General features: G+C 40.8%; 1 pseudogene; it reads right to left on the bottom strand.

Moving 5' to 3' along the window:
- Positions 1–3,815: 3,815 nt before the first annotated feature.
- Positions 3,816–4,303, bottom strand: LOC101822917 (annotated as a pseudogene).
- Between the last annotated feature and the right edge of the window lie 5,776 nt (positions 4,304–10,079).

The following is a 10,079-nucleotide window of genomic DNA, read 5'->3' as shown; positions in this document are numbered from 1 at the left end:
TTCTGATGGCCACCCACACTATGACTGTTCTTTCCCTTGTTCATGATGCTGTGCTGTTAGAACAATATTTAAAGACATTCTTCTCAGTGTGTCTCAGCTTGGGATTGACAGATATTTTCATTATGGTTACAAAATTTTGGTAAGAAGTATTCCAGAAATAACAGCACGTTTCTCCTACTGTATCTGGGTAGTTGGAATAATTCCAATTGCTGAAGTACTTTTGTCTTTGATTATCTCTTAGTGCGTTTGTGTCTGTAAGTTGTAATGTCTTACTTCTTTGTATTTTCTTCTTCATGAAACTTAATAGAAGGAAGTCACTAAGAAAAAGTTGCTAGAAAAGGTAACATGTTCATAATCATACCCATCATTATTTAAATTATCTTCTTTTGGGAGATGGATGCTTAATTTTTTAATTGTTCAGTTATAATTTACTCATGCCTGATGGACACATTAACACTCTCTTAATGGGTCATGTAGTAAAGACAGTACCTGCCTATGCATTTGTGTGGCGATGAGATTCCTGTCAACATAACACAAGCTAGCGTCATTAGGGAACAAGTAACTTCAGGTGGAAAAAATGCTTCCATCAATTTGGTCTGTATTCAAGACTGTGCAGTACTTTCTTGATCCATGATTGCTATTGGATCACTCAGACAGATTTGGAAGGGGTCATCCATGGGCAGGTGTTTTTGGGTTGTGTAAGAAATTATGCTGGCCGGGCGGTGGTGGCGCACCCCTTTAATCCCAGCATTCGGGAGGCAGAGGCAGGCAGATCTCTGAGTTCGAGGCCAGGCTGGACCGACCGCCTCCAAAACAATACAGCAAAACCCTGTCTCTTAAAATGAAAAAAAAAAAGAAAGCATGCTGATCAACCATGGGGAGCAAGCTGGTGAACAGAATTTGTTTGTGATCTCTGATTCAGTTCCCATTTTCAGCCTCCATCCTTTTTTCATGATCTGATTTTCTTCCATATAGTCTGTAAGACTCTAGATGATATAAACCCTTTCCTTCCCATGTTCCTTTTGGTCATGGTGTCAATGAAATCAAAATATAGGAATCCAGAATAACTGAAAATTCTTCTGATGAGAGGATGGATATGGGGGATGTAATCATTTGCACTAGTTGGCCTGGATTCACTATGAAGAACAACCTGATATTGAACTGTGAGAGAGTCTTTTGCCACAACCTCTCTGAGACTGGATTAAAATTGTGCACCACCATTCCCATTCATCACATGCACAGCTAAAATCAATAAACTACTAACCCTGTAGGAGGAAAACAATGCCGCCATTAACCATGTGACTTACTAGAGGCACATACAGATGAGGTAATAAAAGAGCAGTTTACCACACCACTAACTACACCCACTTTAGGCATGACTAAAGACATATATGGACGGACGTAAAGACGTATACGTACATAGGCGGTGAACTACGTCACTAGCCAGGCCCACTTTTGGGCATGGCTAGGGGGCGTTACGGGGGGAAGGCATAAAAGATTGAACAACGGAAGTCTTGCTCTCTTTTTCTGGCTTTCAGCTTCCAGTTCGGAGGTGGAAAACTACTCGGCTCATCTGGGTTACTTGTTTGGTCTCTTGTGAGTAATTTCTATAATAAATACTTAGTTTTACTTTCAGTAAGTGTGCTGTTTATTGTTGCAGCATCAAGACCCTGTCTCAAAATCTAAGGTAGAGGTCAACAGAGGAAGACACTCAGAATCTACCTGTGTCCTCCAGAGGCAAGTGCAAGCATACAAAAATGCACACATAGTATCAGCAATGGGCATTTCCATTCATTCAAACATTTCCCTTTCCATGCGTTGAGCTCATTGTTTTAGGTGCTTAGAACTTTATCATGCATGTTGTGTCATGGAGCTGTGTCAAGCTTCAGACCTTGGCTTAGCTGCTTCTCATGTTACTCTGGAACCCAACTCTTGTGATGCACTGTGGACTTGCTACCTCTCCACTGTGTTCCATCTGCCCTTCCTACTCTAGGGACTGTCATTCCCTCTGCGGCCCTTAGATGATTTTCTTAAGTGCAGTTTATGTGAGAAATGATATTTTCAGCACACGTTTCTGACATTAAATTGGTCTTGGTTCTTGACCTTAAGATCTTGCACATGGTAGGTAAGCACCCTACCACATAGTTATAGGTCTAGTACTGCTACTTTTAAAAAATATTCTGTTTTTTCTCTACAGAAAATCATGTTTTGATGACAGCAATGGCTCATCCTGTCCTCAAATGAACACCAGCTAACAAGAGTTCCTCTTCTTAATGCACAGTATATGTGACTGGTTATAAAACAAGGTTGAAAAAGAAAGTATAAATTGTTAATGTTCTGAGCACAAATCTCAAGAATGTAAGAGTAGGAAGGGCAAATCAAACCAAAATAAGCCAGAGAGAGAGAGAGAGAGAGAGAGAGAGAGAGAGAGAGAGAGAGAGAGAGAGAGAGAGAGAGAGGGAGGGAGTGAAGGGGAGCAAAAATCTGCATCCTCATCTTGTGGCTCCTGTCCAGAGTCTAGACAACATGAAATGATGACATCATTGTATACAGTGATGATGATCCACCACGTATGCAGGAACCTCATTATTCACTACCACACATCTGATTGACAAGGTATAACTAAATGCAAACTATGCTTATAACATTGCATTATCTGTCACCCTCTGAAATGATGAAGGCAGGGCCTACTTACCTGTGTTCTCAGCCTCTGGTGTTCTGAGAGTGACTGGCATCTTAGGCAGGAAGGGGAGCTGGAATGGATACAGAGACTTGTTCATGGGAAGGGAGGTTACAACCTGAAGTCAAACCCTCAATCCTAGCCTCCCTTGGCACCAGACCCCACCGCATGTCTCTGTGGTTACAGGATGTTGTCGTAAACTCTGTAATGTGGACTACTTACATATTATGGGCAAATATGCATTTCTCAATATAACCCACACACCCAAACAAGTATACACAGATGGACATACAGCAACTGAGACAATACCACACAAAGGCACACATACAAAGACAGATAAGTATATATATATATATATATATATATATATCCAATGCTATTTGAAAATATTCTTTTCCATATATATCAACCATTCTACTTAAAAACAAATCTACATACTTATATGAAATGTACTATGATCACACTGATTCATCACACTACCTTCTCTCTTCTTCCTCTCACTCCTTTGACCCTTCTGGGCCCACCTACCCTCAGCCTCATCTTTTCTCTCTTCCCATCGAAGTTAAATGGGGACAACATAATCACTTGAACTCACTGGCCAACGTGTATAGTCAGTTGGTCAATTCCAGGCATAGTTAGAGAAGTTGTCTCAGAAAATATGTTTCAGCTTGATAGAGAGCATCATGTCAGCACACACACACACACACACACACACACACACACACACACACACACACACACCATGAAAGAGGGAGGGAGACAGAAGGCCAAAAAGACATTGGGGGCTGTAGGGGAAACAGGAAGATAGAGAGAGCAAGAGAGGATAGAAAGGCGAAAAGGCAGAGAGGTGAGGGGAGAAACCGTATATTAAATAAATAAAAAACACAGATAACGATGGAAAATGGATACTCGAATAGATATTTGGACACTTCATGGGTTACCACACATCACCCTGTAGAAAGAAGCCCTGATTGTGGTGTGGAGAGGAAGGCCAGACACAGAGGCATCCATCCCTGTTTGCGCCTCTCTGACCAGAGTTTTGTGTGCTCTCAGCGCCCCCTGCTGGTCCTGTAAGCCTTGTAAGGTTTGTGTCTGAGCCCACAGTAGCATTCACTCACTGTGCTACTTTGCGTCTTCAGCAGCAATAAGTGGCTGTGTCCTCAAACTTCAGACTGTTCATTTGCAGGTACAGAGTGTTCTGGGCATTGTCCCTGGAAATGGTGAATTGGCCCTTCACAGCGTCGGCATAGTGGATGGTACCACTACACTCACTAATGCGTGCGACCTACTCCAGACCCTTCCCTGGAGCCTGGCGAACCCAGTTCATCCAGTACTCACTGAAGGTAGATCCGGAGGCTGCACAGGAGAGTTTCAGGGATTTTTCCAGGCTGCACTGAGTCTCCCCCAGACTCCACCAAATGCACCTCACACTGGACTCCTGCAAACAGAGAATTCTGGTCAGAAAACTGACACAGAAAACATTTTTCCCCATGTTAACAGAACACACAGCATCTTGTCTCCATAAATTACCGGTTAAAATAAGGACAAAGAAAACCAAGATGAGCCCCAAGTCCATGGTGAGTGGTCTTTTCTCTGTGCTGATCACAGAATGAGAGAATCTGGGAATCCCGTGCGGGGCTCCTTTTCCATAGCTGCAGGGTCAGGGCAGGGCTGCTTTTCATGGGCACAGAGAAACCTCATTTGCATGTCTTCCTGCTATAGCATACTCTGGAGTTGAATCGGGGAACAGGGCAGTGCTCAGAGCATATGTGTCACATCAGATATACGGATGACAGATACAGAAAATGATGGATTATCATGTATCAGTGTACACATTGTGACGTTAAAAATTCACCACACTTTATTTGGTTCCTTTTCAGCATACTCACAGAGCACACTGTATTTCCACACTGTCATGTCTCATTATTAATGGGAAAATATAATGCTCCACACAGAGTTGTCTGTCTAGAAAGGTGCTCAGTCTGTCCCTTCTATGCCTCTGTCTGTGCTTACATGGCTTCTCCCTGAGGTGGATTTTGCACAAATTCATACCTGCCTCTAGCAGAACTGCTTCCCTGTGACAGGAACACTTGAGACTTTTTGAATTTTACTCTTTCCTGAAAGATGCTGTCCTAGGGCCACAGGATGTTTGCAAGTGAGGCATGTTTTGCTACTGCTTGTCTTCCTTGCAGTGGTTGCTGTGGAGACATCTTTATATTTGCAGCAGTGACATTTTTACAACCTGAAGTTCTCCCTGTGGTCAGTTTTTAGTCTCTACTCTGCCTTTCTGTATTCCACCTCACACCAGGCAACACGTGACTGTCCTCATGTCACCATAGGTTAGTTTTTATTTCTCCATTTTCATGTAGTCAGCATAATGGGCACATCTAATAAATGTTTATATTGTACAGAGAATTATGGCATTGATTTTATTTTCTTCAAGTCTCATTCTTTCTACCTACCCATCACCTTTCTCTCATACACCCAACTTTTCCTTTCAAAAAATTCAGTATTACCCTGTTTTTTGCTCTTTTTGTCCTTCACTTAAAATGTTATTTCCTGCCTTGATTTCCATTCTATTTCCTGTTGAGAGATGCTTTTTTGCTAGCCTGTTTCCAGAGCCGCATCAGTCCCAAATAAACACACAGGAAGCTATATTAATTATGAAGCTGTTGGCCTTGTTTGTTTCTTACTGGCTAGCTCTGACTTAAGTATTTATCCCATAATTGTTAATCTAAGTATTTCTCTTACCAGAGAAGTTTCCGGGCTTCTTATCCCTATGGTGGTTACATCTTGACTCCCTGTGTTTCTCCTTCCCAGCATACTCCTCGACTCCTAGTCCCACCTATCCTGCTTCCCTGTTGGCCAACAGTGCTTTATTGACATGTACACAGGCCTTCCCCAACAATTTTCAAAGCCTACAACACAGAAGCCGGAACACCCAAGAGTCACAGTCTCAAATTCACAATCTGGATTCTCTGTATTGTAGGAACTGTCCTTTCCAGTCTTCAACATGTTGTGTGATATAGGATTTCCAGTATCATTCATGCTCCTCAAAGTTTCAGAGAGTGCTGAGGAAGAGGAGGTGGGAAGAGTGTAAGGTGTGGAACACAGGGAGGAGTGCTGTTAAATGTTGTCTTTTGGACAGAGCATGGCTATCACAATCATGAAAACATCATAGTTGTTGTCACCTGTATAACCCTAATGAGGGTCAAGCCAGTCAAAACGCTGGTAAAGATAAGAATGATAGTTAATTGACCCTACTTCTTACTGAGGAACAGTTGGAAATGCATTGTTCTGTACGAAGCACAGAGCCATTCATTCATGATGGTGGAGTCACTGGTAGGCTTCCTATGTTGTGGTGCTTGGCTCCACCCACATGTACATATGGGCTGCACTAACTGTGCTTAAATATGTGTAAGTTTGTTAGAGCACATATTTGTAAAATGTGGGGGAAGGTGAGGAGAAACATATGACATAACTGTTGTATTTTATAGTACACATATAGAGATACTCATGAGCAAAGAAAAATAGTAAGGAAAAAGTATAGGTGATGCTTGAAATAATAAATTCAAAAAGAAAATGATGAAGGGAGACTGCTGAATATAAATAATTGAGTTGTCCAATTTATCTGGCACCCCTTTTCCATTCAACTAAGAACTGATGGGGCCTTTCACATGCTTTAAAAAATATACTTACAGACAATCCTACATGCGATTTATAAAATATCTATTCACATCATTTAGCTGTTACTTTATCCTAATGAGACAATATCTCATCAAATAGAATTAGGGAAAAACATTACAGAAATACCTCTCATTCTTTTCCTACCCTTTCAAGGCACATGCTGTAAGAACACTTGTTCTGGTGTTGGGTTTTACACATGTGTCACCTGGGCATCCTTTGTCTTTTTAATTCTCTAGAAGGAATCACAGAACACACTGAAGAGAACATAATTTCAATGGTATTGACATACACTGTTCTTACTTCTTCTCTACATCAGGTGGAAACTTAGCCTGATCTTATTTGTTCAATAATTTTCTTACCTGAATGTGGATATGTGAAGTCAATGAATACATATGGTTAGACTCTCCATAATAAATTCTGTATATTCTTTTTCTTAATTTTTTTATTTTAAAACTTAAATTTAAATTAGAAACAAGGTCACTTCACATGTCAATTTCATGTCTTTCTCCCTTTCCCTGCCCTCCTTACATGCTCTCCCACCAACACCTCCAATATCCTGTTATTTTCCCAGGAAAGGTGAGGCCCTCCATGGGGGTGTCCATAGTCTGTCATTTCATCCAGAGCAGGGCCTAGACCCTCCCCCAAGAGTCCAGGATGGGAGAGCATCTCTCATTGTTGGATGGGTGCCCCAAGTCCATTTGTATACCCAGGATAAATACTGATCTACTACCCAAGGCTCAATAGATTACCTAGGCTTCCTCACTGACACCCACATTCAGGGTGTCTTGATCAGTCCCATGCTGGATTCCCAGGCATCAGTCTGGGATTTCCTTTAAATTTTAGAATTTTGTGGATTACAGGTTTTCAAAGTATGACCTGAGGATTCTCTGAATTTCCTCAGAGTCTGTTGTTATGTCCCCCTTTTCATTTCTGATTTTGTTAATTTGCATGTTCACACTCTGCTGTTTGGTAAGTTTGGACAAAAGTTTGTCTATCTAGTTGATTTTCTCAAGAACCAACTCTTTGTTGCATTGATTCTTTGTATTGTTTTCCTAGTTTCTACTTTATTGATTTCAGCCCTCAGTTTGATTATTTTCTGGCATCTACTCCTCCTGGGGTATTTTGCTTCTTTGTATTCTAGAGCTTTCATCTGTGCTGTTAATTCTCTAGTATTACTATTCTCCAGTTACTTCATGTGGGCACTTAGTGCTATGAACTTCCCTTGTAGCACTGCTTTCAAATTGTCCCATACGTATGGGTATGTTGTGTCTTCATTCTCATTGAATTCAAGGAAGTCTTTAATTTCTTTTTTTATTTCTTCTTTGACCCAGGAATGGTGCAATTGAACATTATTCATTCCATAACTTTTTAGGGTTTCTGCAATTTGTGTTGTTGAATTTTAATTTTAAATCATGGTGGTCTGATAAGATGCATGGAGTTGCCGGGCGGTGGTGGTGCACGCCTTTAATCCCAGCACTCGGGAGGCAGAGGCAGACGGATCTCTGTGAGTTCGAGGCTGGGCTGGACCGACAGCCTACAAAACAATACAGAGAAACCCTGTCTCGTCAAAACAAAATAAGATGCATGGAGTTATTCCAATTTTTTGTACCTGCTGAGTTTTGATTTGTTGCCAAGTTTGTGGTCGATTTTTGAGAAGGTTCCATGTGGTGGTGAAAAGAAGGTATATTCTTTTTTATGTGGATGGAATATTCTACAGATGTCTGTTAATCCCAAATAACTTCTATTATACCCTTTGCTTCTTTGTTACGCTTTTGTCTGGTTTTCCTGTCCAGTGTTGAGAGTGGGGTGTTGAAGTCTCCCACTATATGGGTGTGGGGCTTAATATTTGATTTGAGTTTTAGTAATGTTTCTTTTATGAATATGGGCGCCTTTGTATTTGGGACATAGATGCTCAGATTTGAAACTTCATCTTGGTGGATTTCTCCTTTGATGAGTATGTAATGACCTCCTTCATCTCTTTTGATTGATTTTATTTTAAAGTCTAGTTTGTTAGATATTAGGATTGCTACCCCAGGTTGTTTCTTGGGTCCATTTGATTGGAAAATCTTTTCCCAACTTTTAACTCTCAGGTAATGTCTGTCTTTGAGTGTGAGGTGTGTTTCTTGCATGTAGCAGAAGGATGGGTTCTGTCTTCAAATCTATTCTGTTAGCCTGTGTCTTTTTATGGGTGAGTTACAGCCATCAATATTGAGGGATATTAATGACCATTGATTGCTCATTCTTCTTTGACTTGGAATGGTTGTTGTTGCTGGAATTATGTGTGGATTTCCACCCCTTCTTTCTTTTGGCTGTTGGTAAAGTGAGATTATCTAATGCCTATGTTTTTCTGGTTGTAGTTAACTTCTGTGGGTTGGAGTTTTCATTCCAGAACTGTAGGAGGAAGTCTGTATGCCGCCATTAACCATGTGACTTACTAGAGGCGCATACAGATGAGGTAATAAAAGGGCGGTTTACCACACCGCTAACCACACCCACTTTAGGCATGACTAAAGACGTATACGGCCGAACGTAAAGACGTATACGTACGTAGGCGGTGAACTACGTCACTAGCCAGGCCCACTTTTGGGCATGGCTAGGGGGCGTTACAGGGGAAGGCATAAAAGACAGCACACAGGAAGTCTCGGTCTCTTTTCCCGGAGTTCGGCTTCCGGTTCGGCAGCTGAAAACTACTTGGCTCATCTGGGTTACTTGTTTGGTATATTGTGAGTAATTTCTACAATAAATACTTAGTTTTACTTTCAGTAATTGTGTCGATTATCGTTACAGCGTCCTTTGGAGCCACACAGAACTTTCTGTAGGACTGGGTTAGTGGATATGTATTGCTTGAATCTAGTTTTGTCATGGAACATCTTGTTTTCTCCATCTATAGTGATTGAGAGCTTTGCCAGGTATAGTAGTCTGGGCTGGCATCCATGGTCTCTTAGTGTTGGTAGAATATCTATCCAGGACCTTCTGGCTTTCAGAGTTTCCATGGACAAGTCAGGTGTAATTCTGATAGGTTTGCCTTTATAAGCTCCTTGGCCTTTTTCCTTAGCTGCTCTTAATATTCTTTCTTTATTCTGTATATTTGGGTTCTTGATTATTATGTGGTGAAGGAACCTTTTTGTGGTCCACTCTATTTGGTGTTCTGTAAGCTTCTTGTACCTTCATTGGCATGTCTTTCTTTAGGTTGGGAAAGTTTTCTTCTATGATTTTGTTCAATATGGTTTCTGCCACTTTGAGGTGGTTTTCTTCACCTTCTTCTGTACCTATTATTTTTATGTTTGGTCTTTTCATGGTGTCCCATATTTCCTGGATGTTTTGTGTTAGGGATTTGTTGGACTTAAGATTTTCTGTGGTTGATGAATCAATTTCTTCTAGTTTATCTTCAACACCTGAGATTCTGTCTTCCATCTCTTGTATTCTTTTGGTAATGCTTGCATCTGTAGTACCTGACCATTTGCCCAGCTTTTCTCTTTCCAGCCTTCCTTCAGATTGTGCTTTTTATTGTCTCTATCTCAGTTTTTAACCCTTGCACTGTTTGAAATGTTTCTTGAAATTTTTGGTTTATTTTTTCGTTCATTTGTTTCATTTTATGAATTTTTTGGTTTGTTTTTTCTTCCATTTCTTGCATTTTTTGTTTTGTTTTTTCTTCCCTTCCTTGCATTTTTTGGTTTTCTTTTTCTTCCATTTCTTTGAGGGATTTTCCTAT

This window comes from Mesocricetus auratus, unplaced genomic scaffold (genome assembly GCF_017639785.1).
Source record: "Mesocricetus auratus isolate SY011 unplaced genomic scaffold, BCM_Maur_2.0 Super-Scaffold_15014, whole genome shotgun sequence".
NCBI lineage: Eukaryota > Metazoa > Chordata > Mammalia > Rodentia > Cricetidae > Mesocricetus > Mesocricetus auratus.
The sequence above is the reverse complement of the archived record's forward strand: the minus strand, read 5'-3'. Positions and strand labels throughout refer to the sequence as shown.